Genomic DNA, 9,859 nt, shown 5'->3' on the forward strand with positions numbered 1-9,859 from the left:
TGGAGGGTGCCAAGGCAGCTCTGCCTTCTGAAGCTGATTCCTCAAGTTTCATTTCAGTCTGTCTGGTTTTGTGYCTCTTTCTTCTTTGTTAGCTAATGAAACTAAATTCTGTCTTCAGATGCTGCGAGATGGGCCCCGGGAGGATTGGATTTAATTATCACAAAAGTTGCAAATATTTACATTTCTGCTGTTGTACACTGGCAGGTGTGCCTTTTCTTGTGGAAATACATTGCTGCATTTGTTTGATATAGACATCAAAAAATCTGTTTCATATCCAAGTGGGTTTATTTACACCAACTATTCAGAAAATAATCATTTACCGGAGAAATAGTTTCTATTAATATTCATTATCATATGCCTTGAAAACCCATACACGAAATGTAATCACAGCCTGCATTAGTTCTGTAATTTGTGCACCTGACACRCAGTTGTCTAAGAACCACACTGGAAGTAGTTCTGACAGAAAGTCTCCCTTTGCAATGTCCCATAGAAATCCAGGTGAAAGAAGAAATGGTGAAAAGATGTGTTTTATTTCAATTGGAGTCCAAAAGAGTCAGCAAGGTTGAGCTGTCTGCAAAAATAAAGAGTTTTAAAAGCTTAACACAGAAATTGGAGGAGGAAGAAGGTCCTGATGCACTGCTGAGGTGCATATACTGAAAGGCTTCACTGAAACTGAGAAAGGGTTGGAAGATTTTGAGTGTAACTTCAGCTTGGAAATTGAATTTGAAAAATAAGCATTAAAATGTTTTTATCGTGGTTCAGTTGGAGATGAAGGAAAAGTGAAGTAAAACCTAACTCGAGCAGCTGATTTAGCGCTACAGCACRTTGGAAACTCAGCAGCAGACACGCAAAAGAGGAAAAAGACTTTGGGGTGAGATTCATCTCTCCTAACTTCGGGGATAGGATCCATCTCACTGAAATGTGGGTGTACAGAGAGTGATTCACTGACCAGACGTAGGAGTCTGCTTTACAGTGAGACAAATCGCTTCCTAGGCTCCAGCGACCACGTTAAGCAGATCCCCGGAGCCGGCAGTGGGAGTGCAGACTTCCAGCTCACATGTAGACTCTTGCATTACACCATCCCACACTGCCTCCCACCAGGCTGGCTTTGGGGACGGGATTCACTTCGTCTCATTTCAGGCGTCTCCGCAGTGCACACCGACATCAAGCTGGTCACCCTGGGCTCCCTGAGCAGTCAATGGAGACGCAGATATTTTTAGGGAATGAGTCACRCCAGTGCAGATCTGTCCCTCCCAACTGTTGGGCTACAAAGCCGAAGCCCCTCTTGCATGATCCTGCGATTCCTGTACTCTCAGCTATCTGTAAAAGGAGGAAAAGGAGAGGCTGTCACCCCAGACTTGTTATAACCTGAGGAACAGGGAGCTGCAGGCTCAGGTTTGCAGCAGGCTTGGAAGACAGGATTTCCCTTTCCCCATCTGCRGGCACTCTTCAGCTCAGCCCCTGTGCTGCAGCCAGCTCCAGACACGCAGTCCAGAGGGTGGCATTGCTGTCACCCTTCCAATGGCCCTGGCTCAGACACCAGCACCTGCAATGTGCAATCCCAGGCCTGTGGTGCCCCAATCTGTGGGTTCAGAGCTTGATGACCTCACCAAGTTCTGCCCAAGTGGTGCTGATGTCCAGCTCTGCACTCTGGCTTCCACACCATGGCCARGTGACCAGAGGTGCCACCATCCCCCCAGTTGTGTTCACGTGTGTCCTCTCCGAGACTCAGGGCTCAGCTGGGCCACAGTCTTGCTAACCCTGTTATTTCAGCAAGATATTTGCCAGAGGAAATCGGTTATGGCTAACTTCACTGTGATTTGGCCTTTATTTTCACAGACTTCTGAACTTTTAGAAATGCTGCTTTACCTGTTCTCAGCTTCTAAGGTCTTGTGCCACCAGTGCTCCCAGCTGCAAGACCAACAACAAAGGAAACAAAACCCATCCCATTGCTTCCCTCCTTTCCCCAATTCCTAAGGTCCCAAGGTGCTTTTCAAACTGCATATGCATTCAGAGGACACTTGCAGCCATGATTCCAAGGACAATGAGTATCCAGCAGCCATCTGGGCTGTTCAACTGCTGTTTTGGACAGGAAAGGAAGAAAATTGCTAAATGCTAAGGAAAATGGAGGAAGAAATTTAGATAAGTGGGAATAATTACCWGAGCTGGGACAGAGCCTGGACACTGAAGCAAAATATTTTCATTGTTTGGGTTCCCCAATGCCATTAAATCTTCCTGAATCAGGACTTTGGTCTTTTACTGTGCATGAAAGGGGTCAGTTCTCCCTGAGCGATGGCACTGTTGGTGGGCTACAGTCTGAGCCAACAAAAGGCTCAAAATGTTTCCCTGCGAGACTTTGTCCCTGCCACTTCCAAATTGACTTAGTTCTGGGAGATGTCTGGAATGGCTTCTTTTGAACAGGCCACTGTTGATTTAGTACCAGGCCACAGTTTTCCCAAACACAAAATGCAAAATATAAAGAGCGGCACATCTGTCTCTGCATGGAGAGCTGCAGCCCAAATCCACCGGAGACAGGAAGAGCTAATTCAGCACTCTTGCTGAGCTCCATTAATCCACATATTTAATACAAACACAACATTAGAACTAATTCAGGCTCTGATGTAGAAAGCAGATGTAAAGGGTGCATGTGTGTTAGAAAATCCAGCTTTTCGGATTACCCATCATTTGTGGTTTGGATGTTAATGTSGTATCCAAACCTCTTAGGATTATCTACCTGTCAAGAAGAGAAAAGTAGTAGTATTTTCTGCTAGGCAAATGTTAAACCACATAAATGAAGTTAGTCCATTGCCAGCTGCCTTGGAGGATTGTCTGAGCATCCACTGTGGTTATCCTRTTTCAGAACTAAAACTTGTTTATCTAGCTAAGTGAATTTAATTATTTGGATTATGTATGGAGGGCAAGATCATCAAGGATGGCTCCATTTTCTCTGCTTCAATRTCTGGGTGCTCAGCAAGGTTACACCAGGGGCCAGAATTTGGAGACTGCAGCACAACTAAGAGCTCTGCCCTGCTGGCCTCTCTACATGCTCAAATGCTTGTTCAGGTATCCAAAAAAATAAATTCTTTTCCTGAGCCAAAGGCATGCAGAAATGTGTAGGGCAGAGACTAGCAGTTAACACCCATAAATGTGTTTCCCATCCTGGAGGATCTGACCTCCTGAATTCCCTTTGTGTCTCACCTGCCAGGTCCTTGCTGTGACATATTCCAGTTTGCCCTTGAAAGGGAGGTGTCTGCTGGGGGCAAAGCTGGGGCTGGTATGAGCARCATTTGAGAGGACATGAGATGAAAACTATTCAAGGGTGGCCACTTGCAGTTTCCTGAGAATTCAGTGGGAAAGGTTTCCTTTTCTCCTGGACAAAATCTATTAATTCCTCCTTGTGCAGAGGCAGCCCCCAGCACAGAGCCTGGCTGGGGCAGTGGAGGTGTCCCTGTGCTCCTGGGAAAGGCAGGGAAAACAAAGAGCAACATTACCATAAGGTAAAAACTCTTTGGTGGGGGAGGGATAGTCAGTGCTGGTTCTTGTGATCTTTACCATCTGTAGAACAGATGGAGCTTCATTATGAGGAAGGGAACACCTTGAGAAGCATTATAATCTCACACCGGCCTGGAGAGAAGCAAAACATGACTGCAGTCGGGATCTCTCTCAGGGAGGATTTCTGCTTGTGTTTGTGGAGGTTTAGGGAGCAGGKAAAAGAGGCTAATGAGTGATTGGCTCAAAAAACCCACTGCCATTAATTTTATTAGCATGTGAGATGTGAAGAGCAGGAATGGCTTTATTTAGTTCTCTGTCTGAAATAGCTGAGTGTGTATTTTTCAATCCCGGGAAGCAAGCCTCATGCTTGCACTTCAGAGCTGAAGGTAGCTGGATGGTTTTTGCTCACAGGGTTTGGTGCAAATGCTTTTATTTTTGCTTGTTTAACCTTTGTGCCTTCACCCTCTGTTTGCCCTTTGGAGTGTCTCTGACTCTGGCATTCTTGCAAATCCCAAACCCTCAGCAGCAAATCTCAGTTTTACCCTCTGTGTTTTTTCTGCACTGGCATGCAAATACCAGGAAACTGTGAGATTCATCCAGCTTATGAGATGTGGATGCAGCACAGATCCCCAGGAGGCTGCTCAGGCATTCCTGCCTCACATGGCCAGGGGAGAGCYGGCTGCAGGGAGCCCTGGACTGGGGGCAAAGCAGACCTGAACCCCCTGGCAAGTCTGCACCTGGCTTCTGCACCTCTGAGCCATAAATCAGCACCAGCAGCCCTTTGGTTCCACTGTCCTGACAAAACACAGCTGAGCTTCAAGTGTGAAATGAAATCCAGGTGAGTTGGACAGCGAACACCACAAAGCTTCAAATCCCTGAGGGTGAAGAAGTGCAGCTTTGGGGCAAGAGCTTTTGCTCTTGATGATGTGCTAAAATTTCCCTCTGAGTTCTCATGGTCAGATATTCCTGACCTCAAAAACTGTAGCCATTGAGACAACCTGGTGTGTTCTTCCCACTCTTGCAATGATGGTGATGTTTGGCTGCTAAAGGTCTGAGCAACTTTCTGATGAAACATCTCCGCCACTGGGTGCAGAGCAAAGGGCTGGGCAGCAGGACCTTGGCTACAGTTTTTCTTCMGTTTTTCCATCCAGCTTTTCTCCATGGCTGCCTGGTCTCTTCCCTGTGTTTATGCAGTGCCTGGCACCGTGGGGCTGGGGGCTCAGCTCAGTGCAGCAAGCAGCCCCATCTCACAATGAAGACATGCCTCTCTAGAAACTCCACCACCTTCCGTGAATAGCTGCAAGTTTGGTTCTGATCCAAGCAACCTTATCCACAAAGTACAGAGAGAACCTGTCATGGTGTGAAATACTGAACTCTGCCTCTATTTGGAGGAAAGCCACGATTTATCAAGCTGAACACCACAAGGAGCGGAATCCGTCTGCCTACCTAAATTTTCCTTGCTAGTTAACAGCTAGGCAGGGAGTTTTGTCTTAAACATTTTTTTTTCATTTTTCTTGTTATTTTTCAAAACTCAGATCATTTATTCAAAGTGTAATGACGGCAGTAGATGGGACTCATAACAGATTCAAAATTAACATAATGATATTTGATAATAATCATAACATTTCATAATATTGATTGCTGGAGAGAACTGACAGCAAAAGAATATACCAGCTGTCTGTACACGTAACATCTCCCAGCTTTTTAACTTTTTAGCTTTTTGTTTCCTGATGGGAAATATCAAACAGAATCTTTGTTCATTTATTTATTTGGGGCTTGTTCCTTGGTGGAGAGGTAACAGCGAGACAGCAGAAATACAAACTTTAAAGTCTCTTCTGAGGAAGGTGAAGACCTAAAATCCCTGATCTGGGTCCAGCTGTATTTTCTGACTTCATCACCTCCTGCTTGGCCATGTTTGAACATTCTGAAGAGAACATCCTGATCCAGCACCTCTGGATGCTGCTGGGACTCCCTGGGCTCCAGAAACCTGTGCCCACACCCAGGAATGGTGGCTGTGGCTGAGGTCGGTAACAAGAAGGGATTTCTCTCCCATCTGAAGACAGAAATACTGACACAYTTTGTTCCTGTTTTGCTAAATCCTTTTTCCCTCTTTTCTCCTTCCAGCCTCGGAGTGGCTGTGTCCAAACTGCGTCTTGCCCGTGGCCAGGTGCACAAACCCCTGACAGGGACAGGGACAGAGAACATGAGCCAAAAACACTCCAGGGACAGTGCAGCCATGTGGGTCACTGCAGGCCAGCCCAGGATGTGGAGTTGTGATTTTATTTATGGGTACACACAGAGCCTGGATGTTTTGTGGGTCYTAATTCAAATGCCCTGGGGATTGTGTGGCATTTCCAACAGCCAGATGCTTTGAAATTCCTCACTTTTACCCTCGTGGATGCCTACAGATGCCAGGCAGGGATTTAACTTTCCAGGTGCTTAGCAATCTCTGACAAGCTGTGTATGTCAAGAGGAACATTCAAAATCACGAGTCACATCAGCCAGCATTGTCTGGGGAAKTGAAGTGTTTTTTAAGAGCATGCAAGTTTGAAGAAGAGAAATCAGCCTTCCTCTCTCAAGCCTTATTCCAGCTCTTTAATTATAAAATTTTACGGTTGCTGAGCTCCTTTTGACCACTCAAAGGAGAGTGAATTGCTAAATTTGTACTGAGGGGAATTGGTATTGTGGGAAATTATTACCACTCCTACCACAACTTTAGGGTATAAATGCTTCTCTGTGCTGAGGAACAGCTCAGARGGTTTGTGCACGGGGATGCTTGTGTGTCTGAGCACTCCTCAGCTCCCAGCCCCCTGCTTTAGCTCCTCTCCTACRTGATGGGATCAGTTATAATGCAAACCTGGAAATTTTTGGTGTGGAATTTGTTATGCACATTCAGTATAATGAAGTGGAGGCAACACCTGTGGCTGGCATTTTCCATCAYGCCAAGGAGTTTAACAGTGAAATCAGGGCTGAGATGCATTATCTGGAGAGAAGGAGGGAAGGAGTGAGGGGGAGACAGTCTGTTGACTTAAGAATCCCTCCAAAGAGCATGGGATAAGAAAATAAGGAGACTGGTGGAACAGTCAGTCCTTGTTTGGCTGGCTGACTGCAGATTGARCAGATCAAATATTTACTGGTGCTCCCAGTGCACAAGAATAGCTGGATCTCGGGTGATTGGAAGCAAAGCGACACTGAGCCCTGTTAAAATATCATAATGCTTAATGCATAATGCAATTTCTCAGCCTTTATTCTGCTTTTCAGCTGTACCCCTGCTTGGGAAATCTGTTCATCACTGCAGTGATTTTCTCCTTAGAGGAAGGKGAGCTGGGGAAGAAAAGACACATTAGGATTGGGGAGATGAGTGATTTTGTGAGGGGGGAAGAAAAAGCAATACTGATGCGAGTAGAAATTAATGCTTCCAGGGGAGAGTTCATCTGTTGCTGGCAGTTCAACAGGCAGGAGAGGATGGAGAAACCCATCTCTTCCCAGTCCTTGCTGCAATTCCAGCAGCTCCAATGCTGCTCCTTTCCTTCTTTCCTGCTCCCTGAGACACAGGCACAGGGCACAGGACCAGCCTACATGAGAAGCCTACATCTGCTTTTGGCAGATGACTGGAGAACTTTGAACTGTTTTTTGCTGATGAGCTCTCCAAACCCATGAAAGAAAACAAAGGGTTCAGGGGCGCAAGTACACCCCAAAAAGTTGCACTGGTTTAGGGACAGTTGGTTTAGAATGACAGCAGGTCCCAGTCTGCATGCTGGGAGATGGGCATAAGGCAGCAGCTGATACAGGTCTGAAGATCTCTCTACAGCAATCAGGGAAGGAAAAGGAAGGAAGACACACCCTGTGTTTCAGAATTGCTGAGATCCTTCAGTCTAATGACTTCAGCTGGATTTACAAACACTTGGCACCTCCACAGGCTTTTCTTCTTGGAACAGTGGATGTGAAAGGAGGGCGATGCATTAATGGTGGTGGGTGAAAGGAGAATGAGGCTCAAAGACAAGTGCTTTAACTTGGTGCTTTCCAGCCTTTTAAAGCCTCAGYAAAATCCTGATGCTTTTACCTAATGTTGATTCATCCTTGCTCAAGAAAAACATTCTCTTGTTGCAGCGGATRAGTCGCCAGAGGAAATTCTTAAGGATTTGTCTGATAATGAAAAGATGATCGGAATGGCTGARTAAAAAGCATAAAATGGTGAGAAAGCAGCAGCAGAGTGGTTTGAAAATAACACGTTCACTTCTCTRTGTGTATAGCTCCACTGAATCTTTTGTGTAAACTCTCAGAATTCCTGGAAAAGAAAAATATCAACCAAAGGTGGCATTTTCCAGGAAACTCTTTTAAGAGAATCATCCTCATATTCATTCAGTAGACACTGCCAATACACTTRTCTGTGAAATTGCAAAGCCTCTTGAGAGAGCAGTTGAATTAAAGTTTGCACTCGTTGGTTTGTGAGACGGAGGATTTTCCCAAACATATTGTGCTGTAACCCCCTCCTCCTTTTTTTTTTCTGTTCTTCTAAAAGTTGGTAATTTTAAGTAATTGGTTTGCCCCAYTCATTTTATTTTCTAGGAATAAGAATTGAGCCAATTCCTAAACAAGAAAAATGGAAACTTCTGGAGTAGAAGTGTTTAAATGTTCAGTGATCAGACATAAAGTTTAGTGCAGTGATTCTTTCCAGTGCTGAAAGGTGAAAATCAGTTTATTAAACATTTCCTGTGGTTATTTATCTGTGGATCTGTGGATTGAATAATTAACTTGATAGTGGTAGAGCATGAAAATGAAAGATTCGGGAGTGAGAATTAGTAGAAAGTGACCAAACTGCTCCGTGCCTAAATTCTTGCAGAAAGTCATTTAGTCATGGTCTCTGCTAATGAGCTACAGCCCACAGTTTTTCATCCAGTGTGCTTTTAATTCCCATGTGTTTCACTTCTCTGAAGGGACCATGGAAGAGCCAGGTGAGWAGTTCTGCTGCCCTCCAGCCTGCGTGCAGCTGCAGATTTCAGTCTGAATTGACCCCTGCAGGAGACACTGATTTATTGAGGAGGGTTGAACACATTAGAGATGGTCTGCTGGAGAGGAAAGAATGTATTGAAACACCAAGAGAATCTTCAGGGTCAGCCAGATTCAAAATGGAAATCACAGCTGATTTTAGTTAATAAACTACTGGGAGAATGGCAGGAGAAAAGTGGATTTTTGATCTTGCCAAGAGTGTCAGCTCGTTGGTGGGATGGCTGAAGTGCCTTAGATGCTCTCCATAAATGTCAGAGAGAAAAATGCACCTGCTGGGGAAAAATTTGGGGTGTGTGAGATCTGAATGCCTCATTGGGGAGTCCTGACTCCCTCTGTTACAGGAGCAGCTTGAAGAGATTAAATTTCCATCTTAGATTCCCTAATGAGCTGCTCTGTGAGGAATCCTGAAACTGCCACATCCCAGAGCTGGCTCCTGAGGAGGGTGAATTTAGATCCCTGCTTTTCCTTGCAGGGAAGGATGGCTCCCCAGGAGAAGGAGGAGAAAGGCTAAAGCCATACAAAGGAGAGGAAGCTTTAGAGCTCCTGAATACATCCTGGTCTCTGCTTCTCATGTTAAGAAGCAATTGAAATATTAAAGGTAATAAAACATGATTTAGCTCATGCTGTGAACTTCAGTTATTTACATCAGTGAGGGCTTTACATTTTATCTGCTGGGCCTCAGACTGTCTACATTGACAAATCACCACRTTCCAAGTACAGAAGGGGGAAAGAACACTTTATTTCATAACTGTTCAATTATGAAAGCAAGGGAGGAGGGAAAAATGCATGGATCAATATAACTTTTTCCAGAATTATCAATATCTCTGGTGTCATCATTACTTTACCCTTTCTTACCCAGGGATCCTCAGCCCCATTTCAAAGGCAGAAATAGCCACTTGTCCAAGAAGCCAGTGATAAAAATGAAGTTTCAAACTGAGGTTAACTTCTTCCACTCTACACAATTGCAGAGTAACACAGTGCTATGATTAAAAAAGCATTTCCTCCACCCAGGACCCAAATCTTCCATGCAGACACCATGTACCCTTTGGAGGTTGTCCACAGCAGTGCAATGGTCCACAGCTCAGAGAGGAACTGTTGCTGCAGCTTTGGGGGTCTACCCTTAAAATGACAAATTGTGACACTAATTGACAGTCTCCCRTCATTAAATGGAAGGTTGAAAATTATTTCCTTTTCTTTCCCTCGCATTTTTATCCTTTTGGCACTCCCAACAAAGGACAAAATGTCAGTCACAACGTCAGCCCAGCAGAGCTTTGTCACTTCATCTCAGTTTTAAATGTTATTTGAATGTTAGCTCTTTACATTAGCTTTTCTTTATTTGATAAAAAAGCCAAACCAA

This window comes from Malurus melanocephalus, unplaced genomic scaffold (genome assembly GCF_030028575.1).
Source record: "Malurus melanocephalus ecotype Western Australia unplaced genomic scaffold, MMel_1.1 scaffold_52, whole genome shotgun sequence".
NCBI lineage: Eukaryota > Metazoa > Chordata > Aves > Passeriformes > Maluridae > Malurus > Malurus melanocephalus.